Source organism: Crotalus tigris, unplaced genomic scaffold (genome assembly GCF_016545835.1).
Source record: "Crotalus tigris isolate CLP2741 ecotype Arizona unplaced genomic scaffold, ASM1654583v1 scf7180000018440.263527, whole genome shotgun sequence".
Classification (NCBI taxonomy): Eukaryota; Metazoa; Chordata; class Lepidosauria; order Squamata; family Viperidae; genus Crotalus; species Crotalus tigris.
In genome coordinates, this window is record NW_024097003.1 from 61,132 (window position 1) to 82,653 (window position 21,522).

Genomic DNA, 21,522 nt, shown 5'->3' on the forward strand with positions numbered 1-21,522 from the left:
TCACCCCAGGGAGTTTTTCTGATGAGAAGATTAATTCACGTGTAACAGTAGCCATATGAAAAACCATGTCTACAAGGGTACATTCAACAGCTACATTCCAGCACCTGAAATATCATTAACCACAAGAGATATATTAAATAAGAATCATGCCTAAACCAGTTTAATTCTCATCTACATTGTGAACAAATTTAACCAGAATCTATTGAATATAATCAAAAACATGAAAGGTAGGTCATGGTTTCTTTCAAAAGAGTACTTGCCATCCACGCAAGAATTCTTCTGGGTGTTCCACAAAGTGGAGTAAAGGCAATTCAGGATATATAGTAGACACAAATTCTCCAATGATTATATCACTGGAGAGGGTAGGGAAATTAAGCTTAAAATGTTGTTTGTCACCACACATGGGGTTAAAGGTCTTGCTGAAAGAAGCCTGGAGGACAAGGAGAGAAAGTAGAAACACATGGCAAAGTATGTGAGCTCTTTTGAATGCCAAAGGAATTTGGCTCCAATTACAGCAGTGCAGTCACATCTTCATCATAGCACTTTGCCTGGAACAATGAACGAGAGTATCTGTTGGTTTTATGCATAACTAAAGTTGTAGATTACAATAATTATCATCTGAGTGATTCATAATGCAACCTACTGAGCCTCATGAAGTTGTTGTTAATAGTAAAGGTAAACTATTAAGTGTTTAAGTGTTCTGTGGTTTCCTCCAAAAAGAAATCAATTAATTAACTCTGACAATTATGAGGTAGGCAAACCCCTTTCCCAAAGCTACTCAACTATTTTTCCAGTTGAAGAAATTCTATGGTCCAAACCCATCTCTTTTCTACTCCTCATCAAGCAAGAAAGAAATGATCTTGGGATCATAACAGATTTGGGGAACCGAGTCTTGCTTTCCCTATCCAAAGAAAGCAATGCTGGTTAAAAGGAGGAAGAGATAATTTAATAGCCAGATAAATTCTCCCTTCTCATCTCACAATCTCCTAATTCAGAAGAATACTTATTTCTTCTGCCCATCACTTTGCTGAAATGGTCATATTGGAAAAAGAAACTCTGTAGTTTTATAAAAAGGGCAATTGGATGAACTGTTGAGAATGAAGACCACTTTGTAGGCACCAGCTACTTAACTCATTAAAATTGGATGTGGATGTTCCCTCCCCTTGGACTCCTAGGCAACTTTCTGTCACCATTTTTTTCCTGTTCATTGCTGAAAGAGACAGATAGAGCTGCTGACTACTGCTCTATCATGGTGGCTGAATAGTTGTCTGGAAGGCTTTGATCTTGATGCACTTTGAAAGAGGTGGTGAGTTTTGAGAGAGGGATCTCATGCATCGTTGCCAGAAGCAGTGGAAAAGAAGAGGCTTGGTCCTCTATCAAAACTCACCATCCTCTGTGAAGGATGAGGAATGGCAATTCTTCTTTCAGCTTGAAATTAGGTTCACTATGACTAAACCATATTTCTATAGGTCCATCAGGTTGGTCTTATAGTCATTGTTTTTCTAAAAAAAAAAAAACTTCTTAAAATGGCAACCAAAGAGGTATATTAGGTAGGCAGGTTGCTTTATATTATTCCAAACTCTTACATTGCTTTAATTGAAAAAAGAAACCCAGAAATTTCAGTGGCTTTAAAAATGGCATATACATAGTAAATCATGCATTAAATACAATAGAAATAATAACATTAAAATAAACCGGCATAATTTTATCACTCAAAAGCTTAGTGATCATGCAGATATAGTTGTATAATTTTTTGGGTAGCAGCAAAGTGCTAGTTTGACCACTCCCTTCTCTTAGGAATTAGTTTCCATGAATGAATGAATGAAGTAAAGTATATAGTGGTACCTTGGTACTCAACTGCTTTCAAACTCATCAAATTTGGTAGTCAATACATTTCAACATGAAAATTTTGTGCTGCTATTCATTGTTTGTTTGATGCATAAGCTTGAACTTCTTGGCATTGGCTGCCATTATTTCTTATGAGAAAACATTGTTTGGTACTGATCGTTTTGAGTCCTCATCATGCTTCCCTGAACAAATTAACAATGAGTACTAGGGTCCCACTGTATTTGTCAGTTGTTAGTTTGATTTTTTTTGAAGAAGTATAAAGAATAATTATATCTTCTTCTGTTCTTTTCATATTTGGAGAATGCAACTATACTGACACATATTTCCACTTTGTCACTTAAACACTCATTTTGTCTTTAACATGTTAGAATGGAAGATTTCAGCATCTTACTAAAAGATAAAGTAGAAGCATAGGAGAGATGTAAAGATGTTGTACAATTTTAGAAGTTCTACAACTAAATGTCATTGAGGGGTGAAGTGACCTAGAGGTAGAGCTCTCTTCTCATAATCAGGAGGCTGTGGGTTTGATCCTATGTGTAGTGGCAGATATTTCTCTCTCTGGGCACAATGAGTAATTGTCTGTTGCAAACTCTGCATAGACATCAGGAAGGGCATCTGACCAGTAAAAACTTGAGCTCCATTCAGTTGCCCCAACTCCACCCTGATGCAAGGGATATCAAGGTCGTTAAAGAAAAAATTAGCTAATGTCATTATATAGATCAGGGATGTCAAGCTGCCAGCCCCTGGGCCAGATGCATCCTAGCAAAACCATACCCAGCTCAACTGCTTTGAAATTCATTGAATTTGATACTCAACACATTTTGATGTGAAAATCTTGTCTCAGTACTCATTGAGGTAAAACTTGTTGGTGTCAGCTGCTTTGTGACTCACTATATTATTCCAAATTTGTTTGGTACTCATTGATTGGTATTCACTGGAACCAATTAAGGATAAGTACCACTGTATAAAATTAAAACCAGAAGATTTTCTTTTAGAACTATTGGATGAAGAATTTGGAAAAAAAAATGGAAATTTAATACATATGTTGACAGCAGTAAGAATCCTATATGGGCAAAAATAGAAAGGCTTGTCAATTCCCACAGTGGAAGAATGAGGGAAGAGAAGCATTTTATTGCTGATTTGTTTACTTACTCAATTTATAAGAGCCAGTATGGTCTAGTGCAGGGGTCTTCAAACTTGGCCCTTTTATGACTTGTGGACTTCAACTCCCAGAATTCCTCAGTCAGTGTGCCTGGCTGAGGAATTCTGGGAGTTGAAGTCCACAAGTCATAAAAGGGCCAAGTTTGAAGACCGCTGGTCTAGTGGTTAAGGCATCAGGCTAGAAATCAGGATACCATGAGTTCTAGTCCATTAAAGCCAGCTGGATGATCTTGGGCAAGTTGCTCGCTATCAGCCTGTCACCTCACAGGGTTGCTGTTTAGGGAAAATAGGAGGAAGAAGATAGGTTGTATATGTTCGCCCCTTGAGCTGTTTATGAGAAAAGTTATAAATATGTGGTGCAAATAAATAAATATCACCTAACTCAAACAAAGTGACTTTGGGTGGTATATAATACAGAGTTTCTGCTGAGATCATTTTCTTTGTCAACAGGGATTTGATGCCCTACAACTGCCATAATGATAGTGATTAATTGAAGGAAATTGTGAGAGGTAGAATATCGATGACTGCAAAGCCACTTCAGCTCTCTTATTGCATAAAAGCCCTGCCAAAAGGTTTTTTTTAATATCACTCTTTGATCCGCATCTGACAACAGCACAATTATTCACTTTTATTTCCTGAATTTTTGATCAAGGTGCTGGGTGCTTGTTTATCATGGTGGTAAGATGGGGGTGGGGCTTCCCTCAAGAGCTCCTAGCTCTTTTTCTAATCTTCCTGCTTGTAAAGCTCAACCATTCCTTCAGAAAACATTTGAACCTAAAAGATCCTTATCAGCGAAAAGTTTCCACACATCCTTCAGATCTTTCAGATGAAATTATAATTGGAGAATTTGTATCCATGACACTTGGTAATTATAGGGAACAGAAGTTTAGGGAAGATCCAATTTCTTCACCAGCACAAGCTTAGTAAGTAATTCTTCATTTTTATCTAAGGTGTCTCTGACCCAATAACATACTTTCCTTAAAAAACCTTCAGTGGTTTTTCATTCTTGGAAGATTCTGTTTGGGTCTGATGATCATTCTTACTTTCCCCACCTAAATGACTATTTCTAAATAATGATAGATCTCTTATTCTGTCTTCTAATTTTCTCCATGTTTTGACATTTTGTATGCCAAGCACACCTATAGCAGAAATTGAGGTGGGAGGCAGGTTTCAGCTATTAACTGAAAACACATAGCTAGTCTGTGTCTGAAGATGGGTTTGCTCTGAGCCCTAATAGTTCTTTCTGTACAATTTAGATCCCCTGGTAGCCGATAAGGAATAAATAATAAGATTAAAAAAATGTTAATTCTAAGATATTGTTTCATTTGTAGGGTATAGTACCTTGGGAAAGTTGAATGAGAGTAATTAGGAATTCTTACATCCCTAATTCCTTTTAAGAATTCTCATCAGAAACCCTGACAAAGTATGTCTATGGATATATTATATTTAATAATGTACTTTGGATGAGTAAAGAGAGAAGCAATTTTGTATATCCAAAGTATACATCCAAAATTTTGTGTATCCTTATATACTTTACCTGGAAGATTAGATCCTCTCTGTCTCTCTGTCTGTCTCCCCCATCTCTCTGACTTAAGAGCATAGTTTCTTTATGACATCTATAACTTGTATGAATTACACCATTGAGATATATAATAAAATGCAAAAGAAAAGAGTATCAATTTTAAAAAAGAAACCTAAAATATATAGACAGATATATAGTGTGTGCATTAATGACAGAAGAAAGAAACTTATTCACTTTGCTTTAGGGGAATATCTGAAGCATTTATTTCAGAAAGAGTTTCCCATCTTATAGAGAACGATATTCAGTTGAGCTCTACGGGCAAGCGAAGATCTAAGCTGCAAGTCACTTAATTATTAATTATTAGCCCTTAAGATCTAACATTCAAAATTCTCTTGGCAGTCTAATCCCTAAAAACTACCAGCATGTCCTTGCTTTTCTTTTTGCCATCAAAGAAATCAATAAGAATCCCGATCTGTTATCCAACAACACATTAGGGTCCAAGATTTATGACAATGCGTACAATTCATGGAGAACCACTTGGACCACTTTGGATCTTCTCTTTCTAAGAAAAGGGGATCCACTCAATTATTACTGTATCACTGAAGAGGAAGTCATGGCCAACATTGGGGGACTCACCTCTGAAAATTCTATTCACATGGCCAACATCTTAAGTACTTACAAGATTCCTCAGGTAAATGTTTGAAAATAGGTATATAGAAGAAAAAGGAGAATAACTGTTAAGTCTCAGTGGTAAAGGTAAATTCTTCTATTGTTTGAACTGTCATTTTACATCTATTTCTAATTGAGGACCTGGCTTACTGCAAGCTTGAAATGTAAACTAGAGAAATCAAATTTCTTTCATATCCTTTTCACGAATTTCAAACTAAATACACTGATTGATTGATTGTTTGACTATGTGCCATCAAGTTGATGTTGATTCTTAGTGACCACATAAATATGAAAGCTACTTAACTGGTATTTCTCATCTTCAAAAGGACCACCCATGGGCAATGTAAGTGATTCCATCCACTCACCAAACAATATACTAAAGTGGATTTTTAAGAATGTCCAGTAAATTTGTATCTAATATTAGCAGTCATTTAAAAAGAGTGTATACAAAATTGAATGTTTTTCAGTGATTTAAAATGTTTTTCCCCAGGTTAGTTATGGCTCCTCTGCCCCCATATTAAGAAAGAAAATTGGTTTTTCTTCTTTCTACCGAATGATTCCCAATGAAGCTTTTCAATACATGGGGATAGTTCAACTTCTGAAATATTTTGGATGGAATTGGGTTAGTCTAATTGTTTCAGATGATGAAAGTGGTGAAAACTTTCTTCGAACTCTGAGACCCAAGCTTCTACAAAATAATGTTTGCATAGCTGGGATACAGATGATCCCAATTATGTCAGTATTTTTATTAAGAGAGATACTTGAGAAAAAAATCCTTCAAATTCAATCTGTTATCTCCCAAAGTAAAATCAATGTGTTCCTTGTATATGGAAATGGCCAGTCTCTGGAAGGATTACAGATGGTTTTATACTCAATGGAATTTGGCCATAACAAGCCTCTGGAGAAGGTGTGGATCACAACATGTGAATGGGATTTCACTGCTCAGAACCCTGCCAGACGATTTAGCAAAAAATCCTTCAATGGAACCCTATCATTCTCACTCCATACCAAAGTTGTGCCAGGATTTCAGAATTTTCTTGAGAAAATAAATCCTCTGAAGTCTACATTTTATTTCCTGTATGAATTCTGGACATCAACATTCTTCTGCTCACTCAACATGCATATAGTTTATGGACAGAAAATGAAGAATTGCACTGGGGAAGAGAAGCTGGAGAACCTTCCTGATTTTGTCTTTGAAATGGGGATGTCTGGTTGGAGTTATAGCATCTACAATGCTGTTTATCTTGTGGCACATTCTCTCCATGCTTTGTATTCCTGGCGGAACAAACGGAGGGGAAGCAGGTATCAAGGCCAATGGAATCTCCAAAATGTTCCTCCCTGGCAGGTACTCACAAGTAAATTGGTCAATTCATTAAAACCAAAATAATTTAGAAAATCAAAAGAGAACTAAAACAGAAGCATACCTGATGTAACAACAGAGATAAACTAGTAAACACAACCAGCATTTGAAACTGCAAAGAAATGCAAGTGAATGTTTTTAGAAGAATGTTGAGAGAATGGAGATACCTTATAAAATATTTAAAGTGAATTAGAAATTGAGAGTCCAGATGCACCATGAGACGCTGATTTAAAATTGATGCTAAATTTAACACCATGGGGAAAGTGGATAATTTAATCCAGGACTTTTCAACCAGTGATATGGGTACCACCTCTCATAAATTGGCACCTGGCAGGTGGTACACGACCATCCTATAAAAGTGGTAGCGGGGGAGGGGAATGAGCTGAATCGGTGGCAGCACCGCACAAGCCTAAGTGAGAGATGGCTGGAGATGCAGAGCTGTCAGAGCTCAGCGGAAGCGCCAGGATCAGCGCCAGGCTCCAGTTGGAGCTTCCAGCTGAAGAAGCACCAATCAGCTGGAAAGTAGCACTGATGCTGGCACTTCTGCTGAGCCAAGAAGAAGCACCGATCAGCTGGAATGTTGCAGCATCTCCAGGGTCTTATGATTTACATTCAGATGCTTGGCAACTGATTCATATTTATGATGGTCACAGTGTCCCAGCAGAGGGGGCATGGAAATAAAAACCAAACACCCCCCCAACCCCACTGCCAATCCTCAACAGAAATACTCCCAACAATGAAAACCTCAGACAGGAGGAACAGCACCATCAGGCGGGCAGGCAGGTGTCTTGCTCAGCTGTGGCTTGGGGGCACTTTTTCAGTGCCATTGTAACTTTGAACAGTCACTAAGTGAACTGTTGTAAGTCAAGGACTACCTGTACTTTATCACTTTTTTCCTTTTTTGGGGGGGTCATCAAGTTTCTGACACCTTGCTAGGCGACTTGTGGTACTCGGATATTGACATATCCTAAAAGTGGTACAATGGGTGAAAAGGTTGAAAAGCCCTGATTTAATCCATTCTGGGTTGGCTCCTTCTCAAATTAATAAAAACAACCAGATATTTAATCCCACTATCAGAAGAGGAATAAACAGTAAGGACTGGTTACTTCTCCCAAATGAGTAAAAAGGCCTAAATTGCTTGTAGCTGGAGTGCTCCAGAAAAGGTGTAAGTTTGTTATGATTGAGGTAGAAATAAAAAAGTGATGAACGGACTATAGCCTAATTTCTTTGAAACAAAATATTTATCCACGTCATTCAAAAATGGGAGAAGTGAGTCTCTGGAGAATGAATTTGATAGGCAGACTTGTAGTTTCTCAGGGAAAAGGAAAAAAAAATCCTTTCTGTCATCTTACATAGTTTAGACGGAATGGAATGAGTCCCTGGTTTCAGATTCAGATGAAAAATATTGCTGTTATGGTTAACCATCCATGTTCTGGCTGGATAAAACCTTTTCGATTCTTGATGTACTTCGAAAACACTAATTTTCAGTACTGCATCATATCTCAATTTAAATGTCATATCACTGATGTTCCTAGTGACCGTTACTTTTTGTTACAGCAGTAACCCATTTCTCCTTCCCTCTAGCTTAATTCATTTTTGAGACAAGTCCACTTTAACAATAACGTTGGAGATGAAATATTTCTCGATGAAGAGAGGGATTTAGCGATAGGCTATGATGTCATCAATTTGGTGACATTTCCCAATGAATCTTTCCAGAGAGTCCAAGTTGGAAGAATCGATCCCAGTTTTCAACTTGGAAAAGAATTCATCATTAATGCAAGTGCCGTTATGTGGAATCCCACGTTTCATCAGGTTGGAACTGTTATATTTTCTTACGCTTAATATCAGCATCATTTGAGTGGTAATCTGGAGAACAGCAAGGAAATTTGTTGAGAGAGCTGAATTTAGAAAATATATTGGGGAAAAAGAAAAATGCAGGAAGAGTTACCAATGTCAGATAGTTGAGAAATTAGGAATCTTTCTAAGATATTAATAACCTGATTCATAATTTCTAAAATCTATCTGTTCCAAATGTATGTAATTCAGAATTATCAGCGAGAGGAGAAAATTATTTCTTGTTCTATAGACTCTTTTTTTCTGGACAATATTAACAGATGGTGCCAAAATCTACCTGTGTTGAGAGCTGCCATCCTGGACAAAGCAAACTAATTCAGCAGGGGAAACAAATCTGTTGTTATGATTGCATTCCGTGTCCTTCAGGGAGGATTTCAACACAAATGGGTAAGTGTAGAATTCAGATCTATCTAGGAAAACAGAAATTTTCTATTTTGTGCTTTCTCTCTCACATACATCTAATGACTTTATTATGGTTTATGATCTTCAATAGTGTATTCAAAGGCTATTCTTTGTGCTTTTAAATCATGGACTCTAACCCCCAAGGTGTGCCTATTCAGAACTGGGCCATGCAAGTGCTGTGCAGGGATATGTATGAACACGTGAATCTCCATTTGTGTGAGCTTTTTGCACCTGCTGCTCATGCAAATGGAGCTGTGTGTGCTCACTCATTGCTTGTGCAAAACTATTCTCTCTCCCCACCATTGCTGGTGCTGTTTCTGTTCCAGAAAGCTGAAAAGATTAGGGACCATCATTTGAAAAGACTTTTGTAGAGTTCAATACTAACTTTTTTTATATCAAATAATATATAAAGAGCAGGAAGTATGAAAAATATTAGTACAAAGTTCAAATAATGAATTTATGCTTGTGATCTTCAGATGCAGATGAATGTGAGTCTTGCCAAGAAGAACAGTATCCTAACACAAATCAACAAGAATGCATTCCTAAAGTAATGACTTACCTGTCCTATAAAGATGGCCTGGGAACAGCTCTGACATCTTTGGCACTTTTTCTTTCTCTGACCACACTTATTGTGATGGCAATCTTCAGGTTACACTCGAACACTCCCATTGTGAAAGCCAACAATTGGAGCATCACATGTATCCTGCTCACCTCTCTGCTGCTATGTTTTCTTTGCTCCCTCTTCTTCATAGGAAGACCTAGCAAGGAAACCTGCCTTTTAAGGCAGGCTGTGTTTGGTATCACCTTCTCTGTTGCTGTTTCCTGTGTACTGGCCAAAACGATCACTGTGGTTCTGGCTTTTGTGGCTACAAAACCAGGGAACAAGATGAGGAAATGGATGGGAAAGAGGCTAGCAATCTTGGTTATTGTGCCTTGTTCTTTGATTCAGATTGCCATCTGTGCTGTTTGGTTAGTGAACAAGCCCCCTTTTCCAGAATTAGAGAAGCATTCCCAAGTGGGTGAGATCTTAGTGAAATGCAACGAAGGCTCAGAGATGATGTTTTACATTGTGTTGGGCTACATGGGTCTTCTGGCCATTGTCAGCTTCACAGTGGCTTTCTTTGCCAGGAAATTGCCTGACAGTTTCAATGAAGCCAAGTTCATCACTTTCAGCATGTTGGTGTTTTGCAGTGTTTGGATTTCCTTCATCCCCACCTACTTGAGCACCAAGGGCAAATTGATGGTAGCCGTGGAGATTTTCTCCATCTTAACCTCTGCTTTTGGTTTATTGAGTTGTATTTTCCTTCCCAAATGCTATATTATTATAATACATCCTGAATTAAATAAAAAGGAGCAAATGGTAAGGAAAAGGAATGATTGATACTGCATAAGAAGAATCTAAAATTCGTAGCTTCAAAATAAAGGCACAATGCCAGTGTAGACGTAATGCAGACAATCTCTGAAAGATTCTAAGGTGAGATTGGCTCATTTGTTAGTTGAAAAATTGAGAATGGTTGAAGGCTAATTGTGTGCTTTTTGCTGAATAAAGATACGTTCTTCATTTTGTTTAATATATATATTATTAAAAACTTTAAACTAACATAAAAGCTAACATTAAGAAAAAAGAAAAGAAAATTCAATAGTGCAGAAACAAAAAATAAAAACAAATTTAAAAAGGAGCTTCAGGTTTTTTTTTTTTGTTTCAATGATTAAATGAAAATTATTGATCAAATTAAGAATAATGGCAATTGGCCAAGATTCTTTGCAATCAGATAGTTGGTGGCTCTATTAAAGAAATTAAGTTCAATCTTGAGTTATTTTGCTTTATGTTTACACTAGGAGGTGATTGCTATTAAAATTAATCTAATCCCACAAAAATAAAAGAAAATCCAGAAAGATAAGCGGCTGTTGCTTGTTTGGTTCAGGTCTTCTTTTTGGGAAAAAGGTGGGTGAGGCAGGAGAGTTTTGCATAAAATTTTCCGGTGTGCCATTTATACTTATTGCTGATTTGGGATCCAATGCTCATTATCAGTTGGTCTATTGCAATGGTTCTCAACCTGTGGGTCGGGACCCCAGTTGGGGTCGAATGACCATTTCACGGGGGTCACCAAACAACGCAGTCTGCCATTTTCTCCATCAGGATGGATGTAGACTCCACTGATTGGGTAATTTAATCCCACCTGCTCAGACTAAGACAAAAAAACTCTGCCACGCCTCCTTCTTGGTTTGGCTTCCCAGTTTTGTCTTAGTCTCGTGCTCAGACAAGACGCTTTTTAGAAGGCTCCCAGTTTAGCTTGATTCTTCCTTTTGTTCTTTTAGACTATTCAAATTGAAATTGGTTACCTTTAAATTAGAATAATTTGGCTTTCACTTCCAAATTAGGAATCCTTGGAGATTGCGTTGGGGGGGGGATAGGGGCTCTGCCCTTCCTCCTCTGCAGCCCTTTGGGCTTTGAAAAGGGGAGGCTGCAAACTTCGTTCGGAGGGGAACTCCCGTTCTGCCGATCTGTAGCCTCTTTACAATTCCGACGATCAGCTGAGCAACGGAGATCAGCTTTCGACTCGGAGACCATTTGCTCGCATCGAGACCTTGAGGGAGAATTCCTGACTGCTGCTTCGCAGCGGAGGCTGCGCTTCTTGAAACTTGTGGGGGCTACTCCAGGTGTGGGCCTTGGCTTCATTTGAGCAGACCAAGGTGTTATTACCTGGCCCTAAGGCCTAGAAGGAAGAGCGAAGAGATTCCTTTGTTAACCACCTGTTTCTCAGTTTAGCCAGTGACCTTTTGTCACAAGGCCTGTACAGACAGTATTAGAACTCTGTCTGGCTGTTCTTGCCATTGCCTTCTGTTCAGAGCGAGGATCGGTTTTCCATCTCTGACTGTGATCTGCGTGTTGGGTTCCTCCCCCCATTTCTAGGTACAACTGTCCAGGAATACCTAGACTGCAATGGCAGACAGCTCCTCGCCCCAGGCTTCTCAGTCCAGTGCCCCCCCGCCCGCTCAAGCAAAGCGCAGATCAGAAGAATTGGACATGGGGGGGGGGGGTAAGAAAAAAAGCTAAAACCAAACATTTGTCTTCCAAAGATACTTCCAAATCAGCCAAGCGAGAGGCCACAAGGAGACACTTAGCATTGGAGAGAGAATTCTCCAGGGCACAAAGACTCAGATCCAGTGGGACTGAAGCAGTTTCCCCCGCCCCACTGGATACTCCTTTGTCAGAACCTCAATTTGAATCATCTCAAGATGCCCCAAGGCCTTGGTCTCCTCGGGGGGAAACCGAGCAGGTTGGTCCTCCTTGCTCCTCTCCTTCATCAGCACACCAACCACCTGAGACCAGGTGTGCCTCAACAGAGGTGGGGGCCAGTTCCAGGGACCAAAGGGAAATGTGGTCCCAGGCTCAATTTCAGGCCTTCATGCACCACGCTTTCAGGCAGTTTATGTCATCAACTGAGAGTAGTCAGGTGCAGTCCCATCCTACTCCTCCCACATCTATTCCCCCACCTCAGGTGGAGCGTGACACTAGACCTAGCTCTGCTGTTTCAGAGACATCCTCACAATTAGGGGAGAAGGGATCAGTGGAACTGAGAGTAGCAGACACTCCCTTGTCAGAGGAGGAGGATCCAGCTCCTGAGCAGGTGACCTCTTCCGGTCTTTTTGATCCGTCTATTTTTCGGTCACTCCTCATAAGGACCATTGACACGGTAAAACTTACCTCAGCCCAGGAGGAGACACCTTCTTCCTCAACAAACCGGGAAGCCAACCCTCTGTTTGCAGAAAAGGTCAAGGAGAAACCAACCAGATAGACGGTCCCAATAGGATTTCCATAGGCCATCATTCCATCCCAGCAGTTCCTGGCTTTGGAGACAGCCCTTTCGGGCAGGGCAGTCCTGGGATTGGCCCAGAGGCTCGTGATCCTATTCTTTCAGACAGGATCGGCAACAGGACTGCCAGAGTAGTGGAGCCGGGGGTCAGTCCCAAACCAAGCACCCCTTCAGGGGATCGGGCAGTCGTCCTTACAGGCGGTCCAAGTGACGCCAAGGGGTCGACTAGCACTGTTTTACGACGTCTGGGAGAACACAACCACAGACGCCTGGGTCAGAGAGACCATAAGACAGGGTCTCTCCCTAGTGTTTCGATCTTCTCCCCCAGATCGTTTTATACAGTGCCCGGTTTCAAACAATACATCGCTCATTTATTAGAGATCAGAGCCATAGAAAGGGTTCCTCAGGAACAGATTGGGAAAGGGTTTTACTCCATCCTGTTTGTAGTTCCCAAAGCCTCAGGCGGTTGGAGGGCGATACTGGACCTAAAGGGTCTAAATTACTTCCTCATTTACAGGAGGTTCAAGATGCAGACCCTAAAGTCCATCTTGGCAAGTATCAGAAAGGAGGATTTCCTTTCCTCCATCGACCTGACAGAGGCTTATTTACACATTCCGATCATCCAGGAACACCGCAGGTTTCTGCGGTTCTGTTATGCACACAAACACTACCAGTACCGGGCTCTCCCCTTCGGCCTATCCTCGGCCCCGAGGGTCTTCACAAAAATCTTGGCCGTGCTGGCAGCTCACCTAAGGATGACACCCGTACGGGTACAGTGCTACCTGGACGACATACTGATACAGTCCAAATCTTTCCAGTCAGGGCAGTTGGACCTGGCAATCACTATTCAAACATTTCAGGACCACGGGTTCTCCGTGAATTTCAAAAAGAGTCACATCACACCCACAAGACGTCTGCTCCATCTAGGAGCTCTGATAGATTCCAGCCTATGCATGGTATATCTCTCCTAGGAGCGCCAAGTCGGCATCCGGAAGCTGACACTGCAGATCCGAAGGGAAAAAAGAGTACCCCTGGTACAATTATCCCAACTCCTGGGAAAGATGGTCTCTTCCTTGGGCATCGTTCCTTGGGCCAGACTGCACTCCAGGAACCTCCAGTGGTTCCTTCTTCCCTTTCAGAAACGCAACAACAGGAAGGTCAGGGTTCCCCATCACACTCTGTCCTCCCTCCTATGGTGGACCTCGTCCGCCTTGCCCAAGGGCACTCTGTTCAAGGAACCCAGCAGGATTACCCTCACCACAGACACCAGTCTGTTCGGTTGGGGCGCTCATCTTCTGAACCACTTAGCCCAGGGTCAGTGGTCCAGTTCAGACCTGGCTCACAATATAAATTGTCTGGAGCTCAGGGCCATCCATCTGGCTCTCCAAAGGTTCTCCCCCCTCGTATCAGGGAAACACGTATTAATCCTGACAGACAACATTGCGTCCAAGGCTCACGTAAACAAACAAGGGGGCACCCATTCTTAGACACTCATGCAGGAAGCCCAGGCCATAGGGCTATGGGCAGAGTCCAACCTGAGGTCCATCAGGGCAGAGCACATATCAGGGGAGGCGAATCAACAGGCAGACTCCCTGAGCAGGGTTACAGTGGACCTATTCCAGGAAATATCACGCAGGTTCAGACAGCCCATTCTAGATCTCTTCGCCTCTCCGAACAACACACAGCTCCCCAGATTTTTTTCCAGGTCTCCGGCAAGGGGGGCGGAGGGAACGGATGCCCTCTGGAGCAGATGGCCGGAGGGTGTACTTTATGCATTCCCTTCTCTTCCACTAATACAAGCAACGATTCGCAAGCTCATCCAGGAACAGGCAGAGCTAATTTTAGTGGCTCCATATTGGCCAAGACGCCCGTGGTTTGCCGACCTGGTGGACCTGTCACTTTCACCTCCATGGAAGATTCCCCCAGACCGAGTAGCTCTCAGCCAGGGGAACCTCCAACATCCGGATCCACAGTGGCTCCAATTAGCTGCTTGGCACTTGAGCGGGAGAGTCTGACCAAACAGTCTTTCTCCTCTGGGGTTATTTCTGTCATCCAGGCCTCGAGGCGTCCCTCGACCAACAGGATCTATGACGCCACTTGGAGAAGTTTTTGTTCTTGGTGTACCAAAAAGCGGCTTTCACCGCTCCCTGTCTCCATCCCAGACATATTAGATTACTTACTTGAGGGGTTAACTAGAGGTCTGTCAACCAGCACCATACGTAGGCAGATAGCAGCCTTGTCGACGGTTCTCACCTGTGACAACCAGGTTTCCCTGTCCCAACATCCAGCAGTCAGTGCCTTTCTCAAGGGTGCGGCCAATGTAGGGCCACCCACGGTTCATCGTTATCCATCCTGGGACCTGTCTAAGGTGTTACAGGCTTTAACGTCCTCTCCATTTGAACCTCTGAAAGTTTGCTCCCTTCACTTCCTTACATTGAAGGTGGCCTTCCTAGTGGCCATCACGTCGGCCAGGAGGACTTCAGAATTGGCGGCCTTGTCGGTCAGGGAGGACTTGTGCACGTTCCATGAGGATAGAGTGGTCCTCAGGTTGGATCCTGCATTTGTTCCAAAGGTCAATACAGGGTTTCACCGCTCGCAGGAACTAGTCCTTCCTAACTTCTGTCCTAACCCTTCCCATTGTCTGGAGAGACGGTGGCATATATTGGATGTGCGCAGTTCTCTGCACCATTACATTAAATGAACCTCGGCCTTCAGGAAGTCCGAGGCATTATTCGTGTCCTTTCAACCCTCTACTATGGGTCAGAAGGTCTCTTCTTCCACTACTGGTCGGTGGATTAGGACGTGTATTTCCAGGGCTTATATTTCCCAGTCCCTTCCGGTACCTTCACACATTACCGCTCACTCTACATATAGTGCCGCTGTCTCAGCGGCTTGGTCTACCCAAGCATCACTCGAGGAGATTTGCAGGGCAGCGACATGGTCCTCTCCTTCCTCATTCATAAAACATTATAGGATAGATCAATTTGTAGCAGCTGAGGCTGCTTTCGGTAGGAGAGTCCTACAGCAAATAGTGGGTTCTCAAGGGTCACAGGCCTAGACTCCCTCCCTATAGGGACATGAGCGGCTTTGGTATGTCCCAATCAGTGGAGTCTACATCTATCCTGATGGAGAAAAGAGCGTTGTCTTACCTGAACGCTTTTTCTCAGCAGGATGGTGTAGACTCCACACCCACCCTGTTAGTGTTAGTCTAGGCCTGTGTCTTCTTTTTTGTTTGGAGCCTTGCGTCTGGAAGCTTCGCCTCGACAAAACTGGGAATCCACACCCAGAAGGAGGCATGGCAGAGTTTTTTTGTCTTAGTCTGAGCAGGCGGGATTAAATTACCCAATCAGTGGAGTCTACACCATCCTGCTGAGAAAAAGCGTTCAGGTAAGACAACGCTCTTTTTTTCCCTTTTCCTTAGCTGTGCTAGTCTCTTTTATTCTATTGTCTTTTGAAAGCCAATAGAATAGACTCTCTTGAATAGAGTCTAATTCTATTAGCTTTCCAAAGCCAATAGGAATTGTCCAGGCTGTCTCTGCCATGCTGAGCCCGCCAAAAGTCCCATTCTGCAAACGGTGCTGCACCAGTTGAGTAGTCCTCGACTTACGACCGGTTGAGTAGTCCTCGACTTACGACCGGTTGGGGGTCGCGGCATTAAAAAGGTTGAGAACCACTGATCTATTGCAACGGACTTACTTGGAACTGCCCTCCAAAAGCATTTGGAAGCTGTGTCTGGTTTGCGGTGCAATTGTATTTGTCATTTTTTATTATGAGTATACTGGCCCACATTAAAACTGAAATTCTGTTGCCTGCTCTGAAAAGAAAGTATATATCTATCCATACACATGCATAACACATATATACACGTGATATATAGTGGGGCAAAAAACTATTGCCCCACTGTATATCATATATACACATGATATACAGTGGGTCAATTGTGCAAGTTCTCCCATTTAAAAAGATGAGAGAGGCCTGTAATTGTCATCATAGGTAGACCTCAACTATGAGAGACAAAATGAGCAAACAAATCCAGACAATCACATTGTCTGATTTGGAAAGAATTTATTTGCAAATTATGGTGGAAAATAAGTATTTGGTCAATATCAAAAATTCATCTCAATACTTTGTTACATATCCTTTGTTGGCAATGACAGAGGTCAGACATTTTCTGTAAGTCTTCACAAGGTTGGCACACACTGTTGCTGGTATTTTGGCCCATTCCTCCATGCAGATCTCCTCTAGAGCAGTGATGTTTTGGGGCAACATGGACTTTCAACTCCCTCCAAAGGTTTTCTATGGGGTTGAGATCTGGAGACTGGCTAGGCCACTCCAGGACCTTGAAATGCTCCTTACGAAGCCAGTCCTTCATTGCTCGGGAGGTGTGTTTGCGATCATTGTCATGCTGAAAGATCCAGCCATGTTTCATCTTCAATGTCCTTTTTGATGGAAGGAGGTTTGCACTCAAAATCTCACGATACATGGCCCCATTCATTCTTTCCTGTACACGGATCAGTTGTCCTAGTTCCTTTGCAGAAAAACAGCCCCAAAGCATGATGTTGCCACCCCCATGCTTCACAGTAGGTGTGGTGTACTTTGGATGCAACTCAGCATTCTCTCTCCTCCAAACACGACGAGTTGTGTTTCTACCAAACAGTTCTACTTTGGTTTCATCTGACCATAGGACATTTTCACAATCCTCTTCTGGATCATCCAAATGCTCTCTAGCAATCGTCAGATGGGCCCGGACATGTACTGGCTTAAGCAGCGGGACACGTTTGGGACTGCAGAATCTGAGTCCCTGGCGGCGTAGTGTGTTACTGATGGTTGCCTTTGTTACGTTGGTCCCAGCTCTCTGCAGGTCATTCACTAGGTCCCCCTGTGTGGTTCTGGGATTTTTGCTCACTGTTCTTGTGATCATGTTGACCCCACGGGGTAAGATCTTGCGTGGAGCCCCAGATCGAGGGAGATTATCAGTGGTATTTTATGTCTTCCATTTTCTAATTATTGCTCCTACAGTTGATTTCTTCACACCAAGCTGCTTGCCTATTGCAGATTCAGTCTTCCCAGCCTGGTGCAGTTCTACAATTTTGTTTCTGGTGTCCTTCAATGGTCTTCACCATAGTGGAGTTTGGAGTGTGACTGTTTGAGGTTGTGGACAGATGTCTTTTATACTGATAACAAGTTCAAACAGGTGCCATTAATACAGGTAATGAGTGGAGGACAGAGGAGCCTCTTAAAGAAGAAGTTACAGGTCTGTGAGAGCCAGAAATCTTGCTTGTTTGTAGGTGATCAAATACTTATTTTCCACCAAAACTTGCAAATAAATTCTTTTCAAATCAGACAATGTGATTGTCTGGATTTATTTTCTCATTTTGTCTCTCATAGTTGAGGTCTACCTATGATTACAATTACAGGCCTCTCTCATCTTTTTAAGTGGGAGAACTTGCACAATTGGTGGCTGACTAAATACTTTTTTTGCCCCACTTTTTTTCCCATATAGTGGAAAGAGGAAGGTTGAGAGTTCACAAGGTTGATACTAGATGGAACAAAAGTGAGACTGAATCTGGATGTTCTGTTTTGGATATCCAGAAGCCTCCTCCCAGAAGGTAACAAGGAAAACAGGTTATGAAATGGATATGTAGTGTCCCAGACAATATAGCGGACTCTGCTCAAGCAATGCTTATATGCTATGTCCTGGATTGAAGGAAGGGAACTGCCAATAATCTTTTCTGCCATCCTCACCGTTCTCTGCACAGCCTTCCAGTCTGAAGAAGTAATGCTTCCAAACCAGACTGTAATGCCATATGACAGGATGCTCTTGATCAAATGTTAGTTGTCATTTTTAAACTGCTACATGATACATAGTAATGTGCAGGTATGCCTGTTTTCAGTGGTGTCACAGTTCTGGCAGGTTGGGAAATTCTGGATCCATTTTGTGAAAGAATGATACCGAGTGGGATCCTGGACATATGTCTTCTGTACTGTGAAGCTTCTTTCCAAAATTCAGAGGGTCCCAACCATATGGACTTTCTAGAATCTTGAAGACTTGGTTCCTTCTTCAGTCATTGGGGCTAGAATATTGGTGGAGTCCTTTAATGGAGATGGAAGTTGTTTAATTCTTACATGCCTTGTAAGAGACTCAATTGACTTTTAAATGATGTTTCCAATGGTGTTTATATTTTGCTTTTATGTATACTTTATTAGCTGCTCAGATATATTTGTGTATGGATGGGAAGCTATATAAGTTTGCTAAATGAATACAGATTTAAATACTAACAGGGACAGGCATGGTAATGGTGGGATTATACAATCCAGATCTCTCTATCCTACATTGTCATATGCACCTGCCTTCTCACAAGTCCTCTGCTGATGGAACTGCTTTTGAACATAGGCCTAATACATTTCTTGAATTGGAGACTGACTCAGAGGCCTGGGGTTTGAAATAAGCATTTAGTCAAGTAGCCAAGAAGGGCCAGGCAGCTTCCATTCTTCTGAAGTTACCTGATAGGATGAGCGATGAAGCATGCCAGTTTTTTTTCTTCAATAAAACTGCCAGCGTTTGTTGTATTTTCAAAGAAATGGTAAGATTGTCCTTTGAAGAACTTTTGAGTGCATTTTTGGCTTCCTTAAGTCTTTCTTTTTCCTTGATTACAAATGAAGTAGGTCAGTAGATCTGTTCTTTCACATCAACAATTGTGCTTTGAAGAGTCAACTTGCACTCTTTTCCGCATCTCATATACATGCCCAGCTAGATAGCTCATACAATTATGTCTAATTAGATGAAGTGTCTAATTGGGATCATCAATGTCATGGTGGCTTTCTTGGCATGGACATCGTCTGATAGTTAAATTATGCCAATCTGTGAATGGAAACCCCTTCCCCCTTCCATTATATACTTAACAATAGAGTTATATTTCCTTTTCTTTTCACTGAGACTGGCACATAATCAATTGCGTACATTCAGAATCTCATTTATTTGGGCATCTGAAATCTACCTTTGTAAGTTTCTGTGCTATGTAGGGCTATTATAGAGAAATCACAGTTGGCCTTATCCCTCATTTACCTGCCTCAAGATGAGATATGCAGATGGTGTATTTTTGATTTAATTATCACTTTTTTTCCTCATCAAGCATATTGTACTTTTGATTCTCAATATCTATTTTTCTATTGAAAAAAAGCCACGTCCTCTGTGAGGATCCTATCAGCATCTTTTCTTTGTTGGTGTATTTTTTTATTAGATTCATAAGGCCACCAACTCAAACAATATAACACTAGGAGGAATAGAATAAAAAACAGAAAAAGCAATAAACATGACTCCTTCATGACATGGGGCCAGGCTACATCAGGTCACCTCATCAGATGTGTTAGAGGATGCATGCTGTGGGGACCATAAGATAGGGACATGTATTTAGTGGTTCCTATGAAATGTAACTTCTCTGCTGTGTTATCCTGCTTATGGAACATTCTTCGTCCCTAAAATTAGATGAGCTATATCCTGTTTAATTCCTGATGTCCCTCAAGAGTTGATTATGTCATCAGACCTGGGGCTCTCAGGGAATGGAAGACATGTCTAGATGGCTCTATTGCTGAGATGGCTAGTTTTACTCTCCCTTCACCTAGGATTTGCATTTCTGTTTTTATATTTACTGTTCATATGATTTGTATATATATTTATATCGGTGGTTTTTATCTGTGGTTTTACCTCTTTGTTGTGCATCACTGAGATTTCCCTTCCATGTGTGGTGGGTAGCTTTATAAATTCAATAAAAAATAAATAAAATAAGGAACAAGATGGCAAAGAAAGTGTGTTGACAATATAATAAAATTGCGTAAATATTGTAAGCTGAAGTAAAATTGATAATAACAAATCACTATTTTGTTGAAATACCCAGGTAGAAAATGTTTCCACAAGTAGAGAAGTAATTTGGATGGTCTGACTCATCATGTTTTATAGCAGAGCAAAACATTCTGAGGTGTTGGCATTTTCCAAAATTTTGAATCTGATCCCCATACCCTGAAATTTAAATTATGATATTAAAATGAAAATGGGTTGGAAAGATACATAAATACATGACTATAAATCATATTAGCATTTTATTGTAATTCAATATAAAGAAGACAAAATCTTATTTAATAAATAAGATTAATTGTGGATATCCTAGCCACTATATTTCTGAATGTAGTTTTCAATTTATAGATCAAAGAAAAAGAAGTCTTCAGCCAGAAAAAATAGTGCACATTTTTTCCTTGTTATTGTGTGTTTGTGAGGTTTCTAACATTAAGAGCCCTGGTGGCATAGGGTTAGAAGCCAGTATTGCATACAAAGTCTGCCTACAGCCTGGAGTTTGATCTTGACGAGGCTCAAGGTTCGCTCAGCTTTACAACCTTCTGAGGTTGGTAAATGAGGACCCAGATTGTTGGGGGCAATATGCAAGTAATGCTTACATGGTAAACCATGCCGAGAGTGCTGAAATTGCTATGGAGCTGTATACAAGTCTAAATGTTATTGCTTTCAAAAATGGAAGAAGACATCTATTCCTGAATAAAATTCTTTGACCAATCATCTGTTATGTTTTCTTCAGCCAAATTAGGAATTAGGACAGCATTTACGCTGCACTTGAAACCAGACTAGTCTTTTTCCTAACTAGCTGCTCTCTGGTATTCAGCTCTGGTCTCAGCATGATAATATAGCACTTGGGCATAAAAATGCAACCTAATAAGCTACCACTTGAGGCCAAGATAGAGAAGACCTCCACAGCCACCATGGATTTCCCTTTAGTGCTTAAGTAGGTGGGCACAAAGGAGACCCAAACACTGCAAAAGACCAGCATGCTGAAGGTGATGAGTTTGGCTTCATTGAAACTGTCGGGCAACTTCCGGGCAAA